The following is a 23867-nucleotide window of genomic DNA, read 5'->3' as shown; positions in this document are numbered from 1 at the left end:
ACCCTGGCTAATTTTCAATAGGTTGAGTCATTTATATTTGGTCATTCAATATTTTTTCCCCATGGCATGTGCTTTCTGAAGGTGATTAACATGTAATGTGAAGTTCTTCTTAATTTGTGCCCACTAATTTACCCATTCACAAATTGCTCCTCTAGTTCTCTCTGTTTCAAATTTTCAATATTATTCTTCGAGGAACCTGACCGAACAATGAAGCCTTTTGCCATTGGCCATGAGTTCATTTATTTCCTGAACTCAAGTTCATTCTCATTAAAGGTAAATAAGGTAACCCAGGTGCCCTTAGAGAAAATTGTTTCTTGTCACTGGTGCATCTGCCTTCTACTTATGGCTTCTATCCATGTACCAGGCTGACCAGTTAATTCATTAACAAAGTTTGGAGTTCCCTTTCTTATCAACTAGCCATGATGAATCCACATGCACCCATAAGTTTGAGCTGAAAGAGAGAGGTACTGACATTACAGCAGTAGATGACCTAGTAGTTTGAATTACCTGATTGTTCAGCTTTCTTGTTCCCCTAGCCCTACTGGTACTCGATTCATCTTTCACTGAGTTGTTGCTGGGTCCACCCAGACTCATGATCTGATGTTTGATAGAACCCAGCTGATGAAAGGCAATTTTAGCTACATGGTCACTTGACATTCCATGGTTGGGTATTCCATCTCTACCAGGACTGCTGAGAGTTATTTGTTAAAATGTGTTTAAAAGTCAGATACAGACGGCATCATTTTAATCGAAAACCCTAAGGTTCTCTGTTGTGATTGTCTTACTGGGGCTTACTGTAAACTACATACCACATATTTTTCCTGCCACTGATACCTCTAATACTGTAAAGTTTGATGGATAATCTAGTGAAAGTGACAAGATGACTTGTTCCAAAGACTAGATGGTTTTCCTGCTCTTGTCTCCATTCCAAACAAGATATTTAGAACATCCCACTCTCTTTACAGACAGTTAATTCATGTAGATTGCCCTGGTACGTTTGGGGAAGTACTGTGGAGATCAATACTGTGTAACTTATTAACATTATGTAGATCAGCTCCACCCTCCCATGGCCAACTGGATCTTACCACGTATTAATATAATTGGTCTCACCTAAATTCTGAAGCTGCCTGAACATTTTCGGGGGGCAGGATCCTATTATGCCTGATGGTATCAGTGTCCCTCATTTTATAATGGCCCTTCCTACCACGTTTTTTTACCAAAGGTATATTTTCTCAACTGCTAATAAGATTTGACAGTGGGACCTTATTCCACAGGGCATCTGTGCTCTACCAACAACCAGTGATAAATTTCTTATTGCCAAATACATGGCAAATTATGCACCTTCTGATTTTGCCTTGTCACCTTCTGAATCAGACCATGTCTAATACCAGCTGTCACAGATTTGGTTCTTTAAAAAGCAAACTCTGAGTTAAATTTGGCATACAATATGGTCATTAATGAGTGCTCTAGGGATCAGCACCTGTGGAAAGGAGGGGAAGAGAAAACAGAAGCAAAGGCACAGGAGGTCAAGTTTCAATGCAAGCATAATAACAGCTTCAACTTACCCAGCAGGAGTTCCTGAGTTATAAGAGTCTCTAGAGCTTTCCCAATTGGGCCAAGATTTGGTCTTGTGTTTATCTGTGGAGGCTGCACATTTAATCTCTGTGCAATAAGCCTCTAACATACATGTAATTTCTTTAAATCATCTTAAAATATTCTACCTACTTTTAATTACTTCTTATTATATTTATGTTAAAATAAAAATAGTCATTCCTTGGTGATAATAATAATAATTTTTTATTTTTTTTTTTATTTTTTTGAGACAGAGTAGTCTCGCTCTGTCACCCAGGTTGGAGTATAGTGGCGCAATCTTGGCTCACTGCAACCTCCGCCTCCCAGGTTCACACCATTCTCCTGTCTCAGCCTTCTGAGCAGCTGGGACTACAGGTGCCCGCCACCATGCCCAGCTAATTTTTTGTATTTTTAGTAGAGACTGGGTTTCTCCATGTTTGCCAGCATAGTCTCGACCTCCTGACCTCGTGATCTGCCTACCTTAACCTCCCAAAGTGCTGGGATTACAGGTGTGAGCCACCACGCCCAGCCATAATTACTGTTTTTTTTAAAAAAATTTGTTGTTAGTAAGTTTGTTTAAATTTTTTTCATTACTTATTTTTTTCTTTCTTTTGGTCAGGGGTACATGCACAGGTTTGTTACATGAATAAATTGTATGTTGTAGGGATTTGGGGTACAGATTATTTTCTCACCCAGGTAGTGAGCACAGTGCCCAACAGGTAACTTTTTGATCCTTTACCTCTTCCCACACTCCACTCTCGAGTAGGCCCTGGTGTCTACCATTCACTTCTTTGTGTCCATGTCTACTCAGTGTTTAGCTCCTACGTATAAGTGGCAATGCTCAGTATTTCATTTTCTGTGCCTGTGTTAATTCACTTAGGATATTGACTCCAGCCAGTACATCATTTCATTCTTTGATATGACTGAATAGCATTCCATGATGTATATGTACTAAATTTTCTTTATTCCATCCACTGTTGATGAACACGTAGGTTGAGTTTATGTGTCTACTATTGTGAATGGCACTGCAATGAACATACAAGTACATGTGTCTTTTTGATAGAAAAATTTATTTTCCATTGGATATATACCCAGTAATGGATTTCTGGGTTGAATGGTAGTTCTGTTTTCTTTGAAAAATCTCCAAACTGCTTTCCACAGTTTACAGTTGCTGAACTAATTCACATTCCCACCAACAGTGTGTAAGTATTTCCTTTTCTCTACAATGTAGCCAGCATCTGTTATTTTTTGACTTTTTAATAATAGTCATTCTTACTGGTATATGATGGCATCTCATCGTGGTTTTGATTTACATTTCTCTAATGATTAGTGGTGCTGAACATTTTTTCATATGCTTATTGACCGTGTAGTTTGTTTTTTGTTTATTGTTTTTTATTTAAGAAGTCTCTTGTTCATGTCCTTAAGAAAATTATTAATGTGGTTTGTTTGTTTTTTGATTGTTAATTTAAGTTCCTTACAGATGCTAGATATTAGAACTTTGTCAGATGCATAGTTTGCAGATATTTTTCCCATTCTGTAAGTTGTCTGTTTACTCTATTGATAGTTTATTTTGCTATGCAAAATCTCTTTAGTTTAATTAGATTCCACTTGTCCATTTTTGTTGCAATTGCTTTTGGAGTGTTCGTCATGAAATCTTTGCTAGGGCCAATGTTCAGATGGTATTTCCTATTTTTAGGTTTTACTTTTAAGTCTTTAATTCATCTTGAGTATATTTTTTTACATGGTGAATAATAGGAGTCCAATTTCATTCTTCTGCATATGTCTAGCCATTTATCCCAGCACCTTTTATTAATAAGGAGTTACCTTTTCATTGCTTGTCATTGTCAGTTTTGCTGAAGAGCAGGTAGTTGTAGGTGTGTGGCATTATTTCTGGGCTATCTATTCTGTTCCATTGGTCTATATGTCTATTTTGGTACCAGTACCATGTTCTTTTGGGTACTGTAAACTTGTAGTATAGTTTGAAGTCAGGTAGTTTGATGCCTCTGGTTTTGTTATCTTGTTTAGAATTGCTTTGGCTCTTTGAGCTCTTTTTCAGTTCCTTACAAATTTTGGAATAGTTTCTTGCCCTCCCTCCCTTTCAGGAATGCAAAGAGTAACAGATTTGGTCTCTACATACTCCCATATTTCTGGGGCCAGGCGCAGTAGCTCACGTAATCCCAGGACTTTGGGAGGCTGAGGCGGGCAGATCACGAGGTCAGGAGATCGAGACCATCCTGGCTAACATGGTGAAACCCCGTCTCTACTAAAAATAAAAAAAAATTAGCTGGGCATGGTGGCGGGCACCTGTAGTCCCAACTACTCAGGAGGCTGAAGCAGGTGAGTGGCGTGAAGCCGGGAGGCGGAGGTTGCAGTGAGCTCAGATCGTGCCACTGCACTTCATCCAGGGCGACAGAGCTAGACTCCGTCTCAAAAAAAATCCCGTATTTCTTGGAGGTTTTGTTTATTGTTTAAAATTCTTTTTTTCTTTATTTTTGTCTGAATTGATTCAAAGAACTGGTCTTGAAACTCTGAGATTGCATCCTCAGCTTAGTTTATTCTGCTGTTAGTACTTCCAATTATATTATAAAATCATTGTAGTGAGTTTTTTAGGGCTAACAGGCCACTTTGTTTCACTTCTTAAAGTGGCTGTTTAATCATTCAGCTCTTGTATCATTTTATCCATTTCCTTATATTCCTTGGATTTAGTTTTAACTTTCTCCTGAATCTCGACTATCTTCATTGTCATTCCAATTCTGAAATTCCTGACAGTCATTTCAGCCATTTGAGCCTGGTGAAGAACCATTACTGGGGAGCTAGTGAGATTGTTGAGAAGTAAGAAGACACTCTGGCTTTTAGAGTTGCTATAGTTCTTGTACTGCTTCTTTCTGGTCTTTGTGGGCTGATGTTCCTTTTACTGTGGCCTAATTTGAGTATGATCCGTTGGCTTCATTTCCGGATGTTTTCAAAGCGCAAAGGTCTTGTGCAGTGTCTGTATTTGTGGCCGAATTCTCACCCTTGATTTCACAGAGGGATATATTAGCAAAGTATTTTTGGCGTTGTAGTTTGCGCTGAGATCTGGTAGATGATGCTTAAGAGTAATGGCTGGTAGACAGGCTCTTCATCAGCCACGTGACTCCCTTGTGTTGCTTCATCTTTGCAGGCCATGCTCCCTTTCAGTGCTCTGAGGGTGTGGGTTCTTCTCCGACTCAAGTTCTGGCCAAAGATCATGGCTTGGCACTACCAGGCTGCATCCTGCATCCCTGGAGCAAGCTCAGGCTTTTTGTTCCCTCCCTAGCTTGGAGACAGCATGGGCGGAGACCTTGGCAGTGGCAATGACACAGGGCCTGGCCCTTGCCTCTAGGAGCTCCATCCCAGAGAAACACAGAGTCACTGATAACCGGAATGATCAGCTGTGGGTGGAGTGGCTGTGTTGTAGGCTCAAGGTGCGGTCCCTGCCTGGTGAAAAGCAGGGGGCTCAGGAGGAAGACAGTCTGAGCTCCTCTCTGTAGGGCAGCTGTGGCATGCTGGAAGTGTAAAGCAGCCAAGCTCTTTTTTCTTTCCCTAGCCTAGTGGCAGCAAGGGCAGGTACCACAGCCATGGTAGTGGTACAGGGACTATAATTTGTCGCTGGGACCTCTACTCCAGAGAAATGCAGAGCCACTACCAACGGAATGTTCAGCCACTCACACCAAAAGCTCCATCTTCCACATTTGTATTTCATTTTTATTCATGCCCCACAATTAGCATCATTCTTTAGAGAAGAATAAAGTAGGAGAGATGGAGAAGGTGAGTGTAATTTCCTTGCTGAGACCAACACACTTGCCATTCATTGTTGGTACTAGCGTGGAGGTTGAACCTAGGAGGTTCAGGCTCCTCTCCTTTCCAACATCGTAAATTTCCCTTCTTAGTACTAAAAACAATAAATTTTGAAAAAATTCTAATACAAAAATGAACACACATAAAAATAATTTAAATTCTACTTTATTTCTGTTAACTACCATAATCTTCTCCTCACATTCTAGCTCAAACTTCCTTCACTTAGAATTTTCTGTAGATGGGGGCCTTGCTAAAATTTAAGACTAGATTGAATCTTGACAACCACAGATCATCACAGTGAAATGAATTCCATAATAATTAAGCCCCTTTGCATTTATCACATTTACTTTATCAAATACAGATGAGAGGAATCATTACCTAGCAAAACAGAAAAATCTGGAAGTAAATCATACATGTTTAAGGCTGGATTTGGAAAAGTAAGGGTTTCTCAAGGAAACCTCTATTACATTAAGTCATACAATTGATCCTGTGAAAATAAATACTTATGTTATTATATTTTATCACAAAATCTATATTGTTATGGAAATTATTGTGATCAGTGGTAAATTGCTTTTTTCTGGTATTTACTCCAAAGTTAGATTACTATCACTGTCAAAGGGATATTAGATTTGGTTAGTAGCTCCTTATCTTACTAGGCTTTACCTATAATAGGTATTTAAAAGGAAAGAAATATACAATAAATATGTACCCATAAAAATCCAAAACAATTTAAAAATAGGAAGGAAATATAAATTTAAGCTAGTTATTTTTAAGCCATGGCTTGTATCTAAATAAGGACACATCTTTAAATGTCCTAATGAGTTTTTTAAGAGCTGAATTATTTCCAATGTAACAAAAAAAAGTCTGATAAATCCTAAGTCTTTTCTCAAAACTTTCAAATCTATGGATTCCATTAAAAAATAAATAGCAAAAGAGTAGGTAAGACTTTGCTTTGTGTTAATTAATTAATTAATAGTTGTATATTAGGAGTTGGGGACTACATAATGTGGGACCAAATGATTTAAATTTCTTTAATTCTTTTTTCATAGTTCCCCAATATAACCATAAAAGTAATGAAGCGCTGATGAAATGTGCATTAATATAATCTCCTGACTAAATCCAAGTTAATATTCTGTCCATGTTATGTTTACAAGATTACCTTTTCACTATAGTGAAGAAAGTCAGAATGACATATTTGAAGAAAAATAAGAATGAGCTGATGGTACCATAGAAGTGTTGAGTTCAAATCTCAGGTCCATTGTTTCCTTACTGTGTGACATTGGGAAAGATTAAATAATATTTCCAAAACTAATATCTCCTTACATGGTATTTAATTTATCTCACTGAATGAAAGGATGCAGTTGTCTGTTTCAATGTCTGTTATATAGTAGATAATCATTAAATATTGGTGCCTCTTCCAAGGGACACATTCATCTTATGTCAATATTCTTAACACTTTTGTTTTTATTTGTATGAATGCCTGCCAGCATTCAACATTGCAATGTAATAAGATTTTCTTTAGCACCATTTTTAGACTTGTCAAAATTTCAAATTTTGTATTCCTTTTAAGAGTTGTTAATAATGTGAGCTCTTATAGTGAATGACACACAATTACTTTATTAACATATTAGGACAATATCCCTGCAATGATATAAATTCACCAATTTATATTACTTAGAAATTACTTTTTAAATTTCAATTATTTAAATTTTATTGATAAGTTTACCCAGACAATCTAAGTAGACAGTTCTTCAATTGAGAAAAAAAGTCACAGACTGTATTTTTTCTGAAAACGCATCTTTGAGTGTATATTCCTGAAATTTTGAAAGTGATTCTCCTCTAAAGTTCTTTATAGAAAATTGAGTGACTGCTTTAGATAGATCACATTTAAATTAATTAGTATTAGTTGATAAAAGAAAATGTATACCTGTGGTAGTGATCTGTAGCTCTAATTCCAAAACCATGTTAGTCTGTATTGAGAGCTTCACTGAGAATGACAAATTGTGAAAGTGTATTTGTCTCTTTTTTTAACACATGAATACAAAATGAATTTGCTCATTTTATTAAAACTTAAATTGATTCCTCAAAGTTTTCCATGCATTTACAAAATATAAGTTGCATGTGGAATATATAAAGTATGACATGTTGGTATGTGTAATGTTATAAAATAGATGAAATGGTTTCGAGATGTATAGTATTGACTTGGAGTTATTTAGACACGAGTAGGCTTTCTTCTAAAAAATAACTCCAGAAACGAAATTAACTGGACCTTATCTGTCAATTTGATAAAAAACTATAGTGACAGACTTAAGAAAACCCATTTTATTTTAGCCAACACTGAAATCAAGGCACTTGCTTTTGATATTCCTGTCTTAAAATAAGTTTTCAGTCAGAAAAATTTAAAACTCAAAAGCAAGTTTTCATTTTATGTGCCTTGCTTGGTGTTTCTAATAGTTCGTACCTGCTATTTGATAAATAATAAATAAATTATTCTCTGTCATAACCTAGAATTCATTCTACAAATCAATTAGAGTGAAATATTGTTTATTATTATACAATTTAATTAATTTTTAAGCATGTTTTATACCATGTTAGGTATTTATTTTTCTGAAAATTTTGTTGTGTTTAGGTTTGGTATTTTCTTAACTAATTTTCTCATAATAAAATTGAGTAATATGCTCTTATCATGTTAGGAACAGAAATGTAAATACCTTACAATTTTCCCTAAGTGATACCATTTATGTTCCTATGAGAACTCTCTTACTTATTAAGACTTCTATATTTAGGAATGTGTGGGGGGTGTATGTGTGAAAATATGTGGACTGTGTGCACTGTGGATGGGGTTAGAGGTGGAGTTAGAGCAGTAATCCTAATTTTGACCTTAAAAACTTCTCTTTTTTATAAAACTACATGAACATACATATACACACACACACACATAAAAACACAAGAGTAAATGTAACTGAGGTAACTGGTACCTGCAGAGGTAAACATATTGACATTGCATAGTAATATCTATTTTGTCTCCCAAGTCTATACCTTTATATATCTCTAACTTTGAAATAATGTTGGAAATATGGTCTTCGAGGATCTTGATCAATAGTTCTCAGCCTGGTGATGTGATAATGGTATCAGTAGTAGAAATAAATATAGAAGAGAAAGAAAGGATTTGGAGATAAGGTAACTGGTTTTAGATGTGGTATAGTGGAAATAGCCCTGCTTTAAGATGCTGAAAATTTTTATTTTGTTCCTGCTCATGCTGCTGACTAGTTTTTGACCTTGGCAATGTCACCTCTCTGCTCTGTCTCAGTTTTTTTGTATGTATGTAAGAGTATTAAAATATAACTCTATAGATCTTCAAAATTTTATAAGTCAATGATTTATCATTGGTCAGTAATTATATTTAATAGGCACATGAGTGCATTGTTTTCCATTTGTCTCCAACCACTTATTAACTATGAGTCAGTTGCGTTGGCATTGCTAAATTCTGAAAGATAATCAATAATAAGTGAAAACTGCTAATGAATCTACCATATAACCCATTAGGTATTTTGCTGGTGCAGCAATGTTTAAATATTATGGTTAATAATATTCTTTTAGTATCAGGAGATGTGATAAAGTAAGCAGTACTTATCATTAACAACCATCTCAAATTAGGTAGCGCCCATTTCATATATATATATATATGACATCAAGGAAATAGAAAAATTGAAAGCATCTTGATTCCACTTTGCTTTCTGAATTCAAATGCAAATCCAGGATTAGTGCATTAGTGAGCTTAATCTGAAGTAGCTTTGTGACCCTGAACTCTTTCCTTCTCACTCAGTACTTTGGTTATACACGATGTTAGTGCTCAGTACATATATTCTTCATCAATGGTGAGTCAGAAACTTTGAACTTTTTACCTAGTATCCAGTCTTCCTTTCATCTAAATCAACTTTACCTAGATTTTACTTAGGGGAGCAAAGTCCCTCTCTAAAAAGGTCTCCAAATTCCCTTCCAGCTGGGGTTGATCATGCAGCATAGCCAGAAGAATGTATGAAGAAGTCATGGGGTAGGGATCAAGTAAAGCTCTTCAAAGGAACCTACTCAGTTCATATGAGGTTTTTTGCCATACACACCTGCTTTCGCGTTGGTCTATATAATGATGCTCCCCACGTGGTCACAGTGTTTTGACCTTAGTATCTAATCTTAATATTCTTGAGCTATTGAATCAAAACAACCACTGCTTAACTCCAGAATTATTACCAGAGCAAAACACAAATTTCTGCTTCATTAAGCCAATGGAAACTGTTTTATTCTGTGTCATGCAGAACCAATTTTTAAAATTATGACACTTGGGTAGTTGAGAGATGTATTTAATGAAGAAATAGAAGAGTACAATATCTAAAAAACTTTGGAAATATAAAAAGTTATACATTTGATTCTAGATTTTGGATATATTGCAAACATTTTACAAACCCAAAAACTCTCAAGTCCAGGAGAAAGACTACGGCAAGAATTAATCATATGTCATTTTGTAGCATAAAATTACATGTTTCAAAAGTTCCATTCTGCCATCAAATGTAAGGTGTTCAGAAAGAGTTACAATGGAGAGGAAACAAGGACAAATTATACTTAATTGCAATTCTGTTTCCCTAGCCACACTTGCGATTAGAACACAAAGAACATGATCAAAAACACCAAATTCTGCCAAATTAGAAGACAAACTTCTAATGTAATTAGCACTCAATGAATGTGATAAATATTCCCAGCTATAACATTATAGTATGAATAATAAAGAAAAAAATGATTTATTATTTATTCAACAAATGTTTTTCGAATGCTTCTAATTTGCTTGATAAGTGCCTTAGAATTTGACTGAATATACTTCTTTCCAAATTCCCTTAGCGTTATATTATAAACCACATATCAGGTTAGCATAAGCACAGTAGGATTTCTTTCCTAGAATTATAAGAGTAGTAGGGCAGATACCTCATTATCTAGAATCTAGTCGTGCCTGTTTGAGAACTAGCAGGCTGATTTGGGACCAGTTGTTTACTCTTTCTGAACTTTGCTTTCTTTATATTTAAAATGAAAATAATAGTAATGCAAATTTATAAGATCGCTTTATGATTAAATGTTTTAACGTGTGTAATTTTTCTGAATAAGCTAACAAATGAATATTGTATGGATTAGTGAGAAAGAGAAAAGTTATTTAGTATTTATTAAGCACTGGTAAGGTCCTCAAATACATTATTAATGCCATTCTCAACACCTAACTAAAGATCATGCCATCTTGTTACCCCCTCAAACATCTAGAAATCTAACTTAACTTTGGAAAAGGCAATATCAGAGGATTCCCACTGGAAAAATTATGAAAGTTCATTGTTTTATATTTAGAATCACTGATTTATGGTCATTGTTGTTTCCACGTAACTCAGTTTATTCTAATCATATCATAACATTAAGCTGGGCCAGGCGCAGTGGCTCACGCCTGTAATACCAGCACTTTGGGAGGCCTAGGCGGGCGGATCACAAGGTCAAGAGATCAAGACTATCCTGGCCAACATGGTGAAACCCCACCTCTACTAAAAATACAAAAATTAGCTGGGCCTGGTGACGTGCGCCTGTAATCCCAGCTACTCGGGAGGCTGAGGCAGGAGAATTGCTTGAACCTGGGAGGCAGAAGTTGTAGTGAGCAGAGATCATGCCACTGCACTCCAGCCTGGCGAGAGAGCAAAACTCGGTCTCAAAAACAAAGTAAAACAAACAAAAAACACATTAAGTTGGATGTTAGAAACATCTGAGTAAATTAATTTCTTGACTAGTGGCTTTTTTTTTTTTTGACAGAATATCCCTCTGTTGCCCATGCCGGAAGGCAGTGGCCTGATCTCGGCTCACTGTAGCCTCCACCTCTGAGGTTCAAGTGATTCTCATGGCTCAGTCTCTCAAGTAGCTGGGATTACAAGCATGTGCCACCATGTCCAGCTAATTTTTTTTCCCCCCATAGAGATGGGATTTTACCGTGTTGGCCAGGCTGATCTGAAACTCCTGGCCTCAAGTGATCCACCTGCCTCAGTCTCCCAAAGTGTAGGGATTACAGGTGTGAGACACCAGGCCTGACTGACTAGTGGATTTTTGATTGCTGACAGACTATAAAGTTGTTTCTTTCCTCCTCCTATTACTTTGTCTTTTTTGTATAATGTGGTTTGAGGTATATAATTATCATTCAATCTGTAATATAAGAATTAAAATATTAAGCATTTTGAGATTTTAGAAATCAGTTGTAGATTTATGAATTTACTATGTAGGATGTTCTATAAGACAACTATCCTGTGTTCTTTAAAAAAAAAAAGTCAATGTCATAAGAAACAAGCAACAAAGAAAAAAAGACAGGGCTTTTATTCTATTAAAATAAAGAGGCAGATACACACACACACGCACGCACACATGCACACCCACACACAAATGCAGTGTGTGATCCTGTAATCAGCAAGATGGTGAAATAAAATATTTCTTGGCATCACCTACCCCACAAACATACAATGAGAAGCTATTCAAAGATAATAATACCACTCAGATGTGTTGGCTCATGCCTGTAATCCCAACACTTTGGGAGGCCAAGGCAGGCTGAGGTGGGAGAATTGCTTGAACCCGGGAGAGGGAGGTTACAGTGAGTCGAGATCCTGCCACTGCACTCCAGCCTGAGTGACAGAGTGAGACTCTGTCAAAATAAATAAATGAATAAATAAATAAATAAAAGACAATAATACCACTCTGAATTTGGCAGAACTTGGGGCAAAAGTAGAGAAAATTCTAGGATTACAAAATCAAGACAAGTCACAAATAAGAAAAACAGTCATTTCAAAGTGTGCCACCCCCTCCTACAAGCCAGCATAATGCTACTCACAAAGAATTTCCCTAAACTTATGTTTTCCAAGGTGAGAGGAAAGAATTGAAAGTGGATGTTCAATCTGTGCACTGGTTTGGAAATCTTCATGAAAGCCCACTTTGGTCTCATTCCAAAATAACCATTAGGAGTCCAGGAGCTCTGAACTACTTAGAATGAATTGGGAATAAAGATTGGGATGCTGACTGCAGTGATTAGTATGTAGATATTGGTGACTGCTCTGCACTAGGATCAACAGGGATGCCACACTGAAGAGACTGGCCTGTACCATAGTGCTGCAGGGAACACAATCCACAGGAAGATCCAAATCCCTGGCCAGATTTTCCACAAAACCTGGGTGTTTTACCTGGAGTCTTCCCCTGGCCCAGAAACAACTAAAAGGTCAAGATTAAGTTCAGGTGCCTCTAACTTTTTTTGAGACTGGGAAACAATGACAGGGTAACAATATAGTTTGAGGGCAACATTTAAGTTCCAGTGTCCACTATAGGTCTTCCTCAGAATGGGAAACAAGGAAGGGCAACAATTTAGTTTCAGAACAGTGTGTAAATCCTGATATTCACTATAATCTTCACCACTTTGGGAAACAATGGGAAGACGATGAGTTCATTCCAGCACAATGTTTCAGCTCTGGTGCTCACTGTAATTCTTCCCCAGAATTGTGAGCCACAATGGACCAGCATTTAAGTTCCAAATTTAGCAAATGTCTAACAACACCAGGAAAACCCTGCAAAAACTGGAAGAGGTGACTGTCTTCTCAAATGCACAGGTATCAATGTAAAGACACACGAACAGTGAGAACTTGATTAAATTTGACAACACCAAAAGAAGCCAACAAAACTCCAGCTACAGACCCAGTAGAACTGAAGGTCTAGAAAATGTCTGATAAAGAATTAAGAATAGTCTTCTAAAAGAAGTCCAGGATATCACAAGAAAATATGAATAGAAAATGAAATAATTTTCTTAATTCCAGGAATAAAATAAAAAATTCAACAAAGAAATACAAACATTTAAAAAAAGAAAACCTACAAATAAGAAATATAATGACTGAGATAAAGAGATTGTAAAAAGCTTTGTTGATCAAACAATGAAAAGCATTAGCAAGCTTGAAGACAGAACATGTGAAATTATCCAATCAGAGAACCAACAAGGAAATAGTATAAACAAAGTGAAGAAGACATACTAGAATCGTGAAACATCACCAACAAACTAACCTTTACCTTTTAGGAACTCCCAAAGGAGGTGAGAAAGAAAAAGTCCTAAAAAGCATATTTAAGGGAATAGTGGCTGAAAATTTTTCAAATCTGGAGACAAATGACTGCATCCAAGCACAGGAAGCTCAGAAATCACCAATCAATTCAACCCAAAGAGGAATTCCCCAAGGCACGTCATAATCAAATTAACAAAGATCAAACACATAACTATTCAAAGCAGTAAGAGAAAAAAAAGTCACAATCTTCGGAGTCACAATATGGCTTTCAGCAGGTTTCTCAGCAGAAACCCTGATGATCAAGAGAAAGTGAGATATTATATTTGAAGCACTGAACAAAAAAAATATTTTCAGTCAAGAATACCCAGCAAAGCTAACCTCCAAACATGAAAGAAAGATAAAGACTTTCTGAGACAAACAAAAGCTGAGGAAATTCATCAACGCCAGACATATCTTACAAGAAATGATAAAGGGAATTCTTTAGTCTAAAATAAATGGACACTAGCACATAGCAAGACACCGTCTGAAGGCATTGAACTCCCAGGTAAAAGAAGAAAATAGACAAATTTAAAATACTCTAATACTGTAATTGGAATAAGTAAATCAACTGTATCTTATGTATGAAGACTAAAAGATAAAAATGTTAAAAATAACAATTGCAGGTCTGGTGCTTTGGCTCACGCCTGTAATCCCAGCACTTTGGGAGATTGAGGCAGATGGATCACGAGGTCAAGAAGTTGAGACTAGCCTGGCCAACATGGTGAAACCCTGTCTTTACTAAAAATACAAAAATTAGTTGGGCGTGGTGGCACATGCCTGTAATCCCAGCTACTTGGGAGGCTGAGGAGGTGAGGTGAACTGGGAGGTGGAGTTTGCAGTGAGCCAAGATCACACCACTACGCTCCAGCCTGGTGAGACAGCAAGACTCAGTCTCAAAAAACAAACAACAACAACCACAAATACAACTGCAACAATTAGTTAAGAGATCGGCAATATAAAAAGATGTCAATTGAAATATGAAAAGTAAAAATCTGGGGGATGATATTAAAGTATAGAGATGGTGTCTGTTACTTCCTCTTTATGGTAAAAGTTATGTCATTATCAGTTTAAAATAAATGTTTTAACTATGAGATGGTTTTATGTGTGCCTCATGATAATCACAAATCAAAAACCTATAATAGATACACTGGAAAAAAATAGCACAAAATCAAATATACTACTAAAGAAAAATTACTTAACCACAAAGGAAAACAGCAAATGAGAGAAAAAAGGACATAAAGGTCTCCAAACAACCAAAAACCAAATAGCACAATGGCAGTAGTAAACCCTTATCTGTCAATAATAACCTTGAAAGTAAATGAATTAAATTTTCTAATTAAAACACAAACAGTGGCTAAATGGATTTTTAAAAAGACTCAGCTATATGCCGTGTACAAAAAAATTCACTTTACTCATAAAGGCACACACATATTGAAAGTAAAGAATAGAAAAAGATACTCTCTTTAAATGAAAACCAAAAGAACAGGAGTAGCTATACTTATATTTTATAAAAACAGACTTTAATAATAGTAAAGAAAGAGAACGCTGTTATACAATGATAAAGGAGTCAATACAGCAAGAGATTTGAACAATTGTAAATATATACGAACTCAATGCTGGAGCACCCAAACATATAAAACAAATCTTAAAAGACCTAAGGGAGAGATAGACTGTAATACAATAGTAATAATGAATTTCAACATCCTACTTTCAGCAATGAACAGATCATCCAGAGAGAAAAACAATAACAACAAAATCAGAGTTAAACTTCATCCTAAACTGAATGAAACTAATGGACATTTACAGAACATTCTATTCAACAGCTAAAGAACACAAATTTTTCTCAATGGCATATGGAGCAGTCTCCAGAACAGACCACATGTTAGGTTACAAAACAAGTCTTAACACATTTTTTAAAAAATCAAAATCATATCAAGTATCTTTCTGATGACAATGAAATAAAACTAGAAATCAATAACAGAAATATCTTTGGAAACTGTACAAATTCATAAAAATTAAACAGCATGCTCCTGAACAACAAACAGAGCAATGAAGAAATGAAAAAGGAAATTAAAAATGTCTTGACAAAAAATGAACACAACATACCAAAATCTAAGGAATACAGGAAAAGCAATTGTAAAAGGAAGGCTTATAGCAATAAATGCTTACATGGAAACAGTGGAAATACTTTAAATAAACAACCTAATTATGTCCCTAAAGGAATTAGAAAAGCAAGAATAAACCAAACTCAGAATTAACAGAAAACAAAGAACCAAGAAAGATCAGAGTAGAAATAAAAAGAAAAAAATCAAAACAAAAAACGGACAAAACATTAATAAAACCAAAGTTTGGTTTTCTGAAAAGATAAACAGATCAATAAACCTTTAGTTAGACTAAGAAAAAGACAGGTAAGAACCAAATAAATAAAATTAGAGATTAAAAAGAAGACATTAAAATTGGTACCACATAAATACAAAGGGTATGTTATGAACAACTATATCCTAACAATTTGGAAAACCTAGAAGAAATGGGAAAATTCCTAGGCCATATAACCTACCAAGATTGAACCATGAAGAGAGAAAACCTGAACAGACCAATAACGTATAATGAGATTGAAGCAGTAATAAAATGTCCCCCATCAAAGAAAGGCCCAGGACCTGATGGATTCACTGCTGAATTCTACCGAATGTTTAAAGAAGCACTAATACATATTCTAATTAAACTAATCCAAAAACTCAAAAAGGGGAAAATATTTCAAAACTTGTTTTACAAGGTCAGCATTACCCTTATACCCAAACTAGACAAGGATACAACCACAAAAGAAAACTCTAGGCCAACATATCTGATGAGCATAGATGCAAAAATTCACAACAAAATACTAACGAATTAAATTCAACAACCAATTTAAAATATAATTCATCATGATTGTGTTAGTCCATTCTCATGCTGCTATGAACAAATATCCAAGGCTGCACAATTTATAAAGGAAAAGGGTTTAATTGAATTACAGTTCTGCATGACTGGGGAGGCCTCAGGAAATTTGCGATCATGGCAGAAGGCACCCCTTCACAGTATGGCAGGAAAGAGAATGAGAGCCGAACAAAGAGGGAAAAGCACCTTACAAATTCAGATCCTGTGAGAACTAATTCACTATCATAAGAACAGGATGGGGTAAACTCCCCCATGATTCAATTATCTTCACCTGGTCCCTTCCATGATACATGGGAATTATGGGAACTACAATTTAATATGAGATATGGGTGGGACAGAGCCAAACCATATCAATGATCAAGTGGGATTCATCCCAGGGATGCAAGAATGGTTCAGCAAACACAAATCAATGCTGAAAAAGCATTGATTGAAATACTTTCAATAAATCGATTGATTGATTTAAAAAGCATTTAATCGATGCAAAATTTAATATCCCTTCATGATAAAAACTCTTAGCAAATTAGGTATAGAAGCAACATACTTCAAAACAATAAAGTTTATGTGATACAAACTCAGAGCTAACATCATACTGAATGAGGAAAAAATGGAAAGTCTTTTTTCTCCAGTATCTGGAACAAGACAAGGATGCCCACTTTCACCACTTCTATTCAACAGTACCAGAGGTCCTAGCTAGAGCAATTAGGCAAGAGAAATAAAAAAGAGTTATCTAAATTGTAGAGGAATAAGTCAAGTTAGCTTTGTTGCAGACAACAAGAACATATACTTAGAAAAACCTAAAGACTCCACCAAATCCTCTTAGAACTGATAAATACATTTAGTAAAGTTGCAGGATACAAACTCAACGTACAAAACTCAGTAGTGTTTCTGTACTCTAACAGTGATCAATCAATTATTTTTCAAATAAATCAAGAAAGCAGTCCATGTGTAATAGTTACAAAAAATATACCTAAAGAATACAGTTAACGAAAGAAGTGAAATATTTCTACAATTAAAACTATAAAACATGGATTAAATAAATCAAAGAGAACACAGAATATAGAGAGATATTCCATGCTAATAGTTTGGAAGAATCAATATTGATAAAAGGTCTATACTACCCAAAGTGATCTACAAATTTAGTGCAATCTCTGGCAAAATACTAATGACAATCTTCAAAGAAATGTGAACAAAAATCTGAAAATTCTATGTAACCACAAAAGATCCTGAATAGCTAAAGCAATCCTGAGCAAAAAGAAGAAAGTTGAAGACTTTCCATTACCTGACTTCAAGATATACTACAAAGTTATACTAGTCAAAACAGCATGGCACTGGCATAAAACTAAACACATAAGCCAATGGAACAGAATAGAGAACACAGAAATGTCCATCTGCAGAAGAAAGAAACTAGACCTTTATCTCTCTCCATATGCAAAACTCAAATAAAAATGGATTAAAGACTTAAATATAAGACTTGAAAGTATGAAACAACTAGATAAAAACATGGAGGGAACACTTCAGGGCATTGCTCTGGGCAAATGTTTCTTGAGTAAGATATAAAAAATAGTCAATAAAAGCAAAATAAATTGTTATATCTCACATTACATGTAATCTTATATATAAGATGTTAAAAAGTTTCCACAAAGAAAAAGAAACAATCAACAGAATGAAGAGACAACCTATATAATAGAAGAAATATTTGCAAACTGACCATCTGACAAGGGATAAATAACTTGAATATTTAAGAAATTCAAGCCAAACAACGCAGTGGCAAAAAACACCCCACGAATAACCCCCCAAAAAAACATGAACTGCCCCCAAAAAATGAGTAAAAGATCTGAACGGACATTTCTGAAAAGAAAACGTGAAAAATGGCCAACAGGTATATACGAAATGCTCATTATCACTAATTATCAGTGTAATGCAAATCAAAACCACAATGAGCTATTATCTTGCCCCAGTTACAGTGACTACTATTAAAAAGACAAAAAGTAGTAGATGCTGGTGTCGATGTGGAGAAAGGAAAATGCTAGTAAACTATTGGTGGAAACGTAAATTAATACAATACAGCCACTAGGGAAAAACAATATAGTGATGTCTCAAAAAACTAAAAGTAGATCTAATATATAACTCAGGAATCCCACTGCCAGGTATCAGTCCAAAAGAAGGGAAATCAGTGCATCAAAGAGAGATATGCACTCCCATTTTTGTTACAGCACTATTCCCAATAGCCAAGATATGAAATCAACCTAAGTGTTGATCAGTGAGTGAATGGATAAAGAAACTGCAGCATGTATGTATGTGTGTACGTGCGTTTGTGTGTGCATGTTTGTGTGTATATAGTTTCTTTTATGTATACATATAAAAGAAAATATTATTCAGCCATAAAAATGAATGAAACCAGCCAGGTGCGGTGGCTCACGCCTGTAGTCCCAGCACTTTAGGAGGCCGAGGAGGGTGGATCACGAGGTCAGGAGATTGAGACCATCCTGGCTAACACAGTGAAACCCCGTCTCTACTAAAAATACAAAAAATTAGCCAGGTGTGGTGGCGGGTGCCTGTAGTCCCAGCTACTCGGGAGGCTGAGGCAGGAGAATGGCATGAACCTGGGAGGCAGAGCTTGCAGTGAGCTGAGATAGCGCCACTGCACTCCAGTCTGGGAGACACAGCGAGACTCTGTCTCAAAAAAAAAAAAAAAAAAATGAATGAAACTCTGTCATTTGTAGCAGCATGGAGGGAACAGGAGGCCATTGCATTAAGTGTAGTAAACTAGACACAGAAAGACAAAAATTGCATATTCTCAGTGATATGTGAGAGCTAAAAAAAGGTTTATCTCATGAAGGTAAAGAGTAGAATGGTGATTATCAAAGTCTGGGAAGAGTAGGGGGTGGAGGTGATGAAGAAAGGTTGTTTATAGGTACAGAGACATAGTCACATTGAAGGAGTACATTCTAGTGTTTGATAGCAAAGTAGAGTGACTGTAATTCTATTTTACTTTGTATTTTAAAATAGGTGAAAAAGATTTGGAATGTTCCCAAAACAAAGAAATGATAAATGTTCAAGGTAATAGACATTCTAATTACCCTGATTTTGTCATTACATGTTGTTTCATGTATCAAAATATCAAATGTACACCATAAATATGTACAATTATGTATCAATAAAAAAGTTAAAATACAATGTATGATCCTTGGCAGAATCCTAGATTTTTAAACATGTACTAAGGATATTTTAGAGACACTTGTGGAAAGAGAAATGTAGGCTATTAATTAGGATATACTCTGAAATTATTATCAATATTTTAGATATGATGATTATATTATGTTGTATATGAGACTGTCCTTATTTTAGGAGATGGATGCATCTCCTAAAATACATCCTAATGTATTTAGGATTTTTGTGGTGGTATCAACTGAATTTTAAATAATTCAACCAAAATAGTTGATTAATTAATTAAAATAAAATTATACACATATAGAAATACTGATAATGTAGCAAGATATTAATATTTAGGGAAAATAGATAAGTTGCATATGGGTGTTTATTTTATTGTTTTTTAAATATAAAAAAATCACCTAAAATATAAACTTTGGAGAACAAATGTGTAAGTGAACACATACCTCCTAAGCATCAACTCTATAGAGGGATATTGAAGAAGTGATAGTACAGAAGTAAATGAAACAGGACATACCCCATAACATTAGTATTCCTCCATAGTTTTTTTAATAAAATGAAAGAATTAGAACACTATCCACTGATGCTATTAGAGAATAAAACTTTTAGAGTCTGAGAGAAGAACTTGTTGAATGAATAAAAGACTAACATATGAATATTGTTTGCAAGGATTGATAACTCAATTATCCCATACAATTTACTAAGGGATAAAATGTTTCAACCCCATAATTTTATTTATATTAATAGTACTTTATTTGCTCGTTGTATTAAAGGAACTAAGCAAGTTCTCTTCCCTTTCCTTCACCCTATCCTTCTGTTTCCTTTTCACTGTCCCAAGCCCACCCCAGGAGATCAGGAGATTGGCTTAAACCAAGTATTCACGTTGCCCTCTGCCTTTCCATTGAAATCGGGTAGAGTACTGGCAGTAGATTGGAGAGAACAAGGGACATGAAGCAAGAGTACCAATCTTCACAGCTGCCTCTTGGAGGAGTTCCAATAACCTAAATTTGCAGGTCCGGAGCCCCACCTATCCACCCAGCTTTCTGTTTGCTGATTCCATCTCCTCCTCCTTTACAGACTAGGGGCTGTAAAGATGCTCCACTGGCACTCCACTGTTACACAGGATAATTCACTATCCTTGTGGATTTCACAAATCTCACTCACACTTCTGTAAGTAACCCTTTTTTCAACTCTGAGACCCTCATTAATATAGAGAAACATATAGAATGCAAAAAGACATTTTTTCCAAAAAAAAGTAAACAAACATATACACTTAGAAACAAAATTCTTTTTTATTCTTCTGGTTGAAACCTACATTTATTTTTGTGGTGAACTAAAATCTTTGTTTCCTAAAAACAACAGTACCTAAAATGTAAATATGATGGGAAAGAACTAAACATCTTATCACTGTTTTATTCTCCTTAAATTATAAAAATTAGTAGTTCAAAATAATTTCAAATAAAAGTGTCCAATGTAACAGCAGGATTCTAAACATAGTTTCATACATCCAGAGAATACAACTTTACACAATTTTGAAAAATTGGTATTGATATTGTTTGGCTGTGTTCCCACTCAAATCTCATCTTGAATTGCACCTTCCAAAATCCTCACATACGGATGGAGGGACCCAGTGGGAGGTAATTACATCACAGGAGTGGATGAGATCTGATGCTTTTATAAAAGGATACTTCCCCTGCACATGAGTTGTTGCCTGCTACTGTGTAAGACTGGCCTTTGCTCCTCCTTCGCTTTCTGCCATAATTGTGAGCCTTCCCAGACATGTGTAACTGTGAGACCATTAAGCCTCTTTCCTTTTTAAATTACCCAGTCTTGGGTATGTGTTTATTAGCAGTGTGAGAACAGACTAACAGAGTATACTTATATTCAATAATATAAAAGCAGGGTTATGAAATAAGGTAAAGTATAGGAGATGGGGACAAAAGTAGGCTAGGCCAGTTTTTAAGTTATATACATTTATAAATACATAGAAAACATTTGGAAAGGCATAGATCCAAATATTATGAGTAGTTATTTCAACCGCCACCTGCAGTATTTATGTAGTGGCCTTTGTCAATGTGGCCTCTGCAGATACTTCCACAAAAGACAAGGCCTCTACCACCTTTCCATGGGCAAGTGGCCTCTATGCCATGACCCAAGATTGAGATTGTAGGATGATTGACCCAAATGTACTTTTATATGCAGATTGAGTTTCACCAGCGTGGTCTCTCCCTGTTAGTGGAACACCTTTCCAAGAAGCTACAATTAACTAAGAGAAGCAAAAATATTGAAAACCCAGTATTGAGGGTGCTTTCTTATATTGCTTACAAATTAAGGTTCCTGCCCCACCTAGAAAGCAAGACACCTCCTGCTCTCAGTACTTTTAATTAGTAGTTGGTGATTCTGTCTTCCTGGTTGGTCAGACGTCCAAAGCAAAGAAGAATTCAAGAGATATCCCTTCCCTGCCCCCAGAAAGTTAGAATGACAGATTTGTCCTCATGTCTCTTTTTCATCACTGATGGTTTCCTTTTTCCAGATTCTTTTCTATTTCTTCTGGAGTCATGTAATCAGTTCATGGGACTTCATCTACCATGCTTCTGTAAAAGTCTTCAGAATTTACATCCCCACCCTTATTTCTTCTTCCAGACTTGCATCTTTGCACTTATTACTACTTCTAATTCATTTCATTCAAATATGAAACTTATCCTTCCCTGAACAATCAACTTCTCAATTTCAGATTTTCTTATTAATAAGTTAATCGTTTCTCCATCATCTCTGGTTAGAAACCTTACGATTCATAAGACTCTCTAAAAAGGCACTACATACAAATTCTAGCAAACATCCATCAGTATGATTTTCCTAAAGCAACATAGTTACAGGTTCCTGGTGTGATTAATCTGTCCACAACATGAATCAGCTCACCACTCTCTCTCCATCCTTTTCTTCATCTTCTCTATCACCGTTCTGCCTCCCAACAAACTAGCTGGCCCCAAGTTTTTGTCTCAGGCTCTGCATTTGGAGGAATTTGAACCAGGATAGGACACATGTTGATTAACTGAAAATAGTCCCAGAGTATGTCTATTATCACAAAGTAGTTATAAATAGCATTTTCATTCATTCTTTCAGTTTTTTTGATTTGGGACATGAATGATTTACTGATGTTCATTCTTCTTTGAGTACATAGTGATGCATATTTATATGCTCAACCTCAGATTTAATAAATCTGAATATTTAGGTGGATCAGAAAATCTATGTGTTTAATAGGTATATATGGTTGTTTCAATATCCATTAAAGTTAAAGAACCATTTTCCTAGAGCACATCTGAGGCTAAACTTTCCACCTAAAATACCTATAAATGTTTGATCTTACTGCATTGTGTCTAAATCCCTTGTATGTAACAGTAAGCCCTTATGGAGTTCCAAATTGCCTTTCTGTTTTCATTCTGTAACCACTTTCCTGATGGATATGTGCTCATGAACATCACAATAATTGCCATTGCCCCACTATCTCATAGCCCTCATGTTTATTAACAACATTGCCTAAACAGAGAGTCAATTTCCTTATGCATTTTCATATGTTAAAATCCTTTCCATCTTTTTCATCCCTAGATCAAATGTTATCTTCTTCTCAAATATTTTAATTTCCAGTCATTTTTCAGCTCTTCTTTACTTTTCCTTCACGATATTTTGCATTAATCACTGTTAGTTTTTTCAAAATTATGCGCTCCCTTTATAGTGACTTTATGATCCCACAAAAGCAGTGACTACTTCTAACTTAACTGAATGGCCGTGCAATATGTCTAATAGAGCCTTGCAAATAACATTTGCTAAGTAAATACTTACGTAATAATTTAACTTTGGTGGTACAGATCATCAACTTTGGTTTACATTGCACAGTTAAAATTAAAGATGACTGATTATCCAAGAGCAGATGCAGGCATGACTTATGTATATACCCATATGATATTTCTGAGAAGTCCACTTCTCCATGCAGTCATTATTTCTGTCTTCTCCTGTTATACATTTTTTTTTTTTTGGTCACATTACAAGAGGTGATACCAAAGAGTCCTATGTTTGTATCTGAACTTCCTACAGTTATGGAAAAATCAGGAACCCTTTCCTTTAAATAGTTCTCCAAAGTGCTTGATTTGAGGAGTACTAATGATGATAGAACTATATGCCCATATCTAACCCAATCCTTGTAGCCAAGGAGATGTGATGATTCATTCTGTAACCACTTTC

Source organism: Colobus angolensis, unplaced genomic scaffold, assembly GCF_000951035.1.
Source record: "Colobus angolensis palliatus isolate OR3802 unplaced genomic scaffold, Cang.pa_1.0 Scaffold178, whole genome shotgun sequence".
NCBI classification, from domain to species: Eukaryota; Metazoa; Chordata; class Mammalia; order Primates; family Cercopithecidae; genus Colobus; species Colobus angolensis.
The sequence above is the reverse complement of the archived record's forward strand: the minus strand, read 5'-3'. Positions refer to the sequence as shown.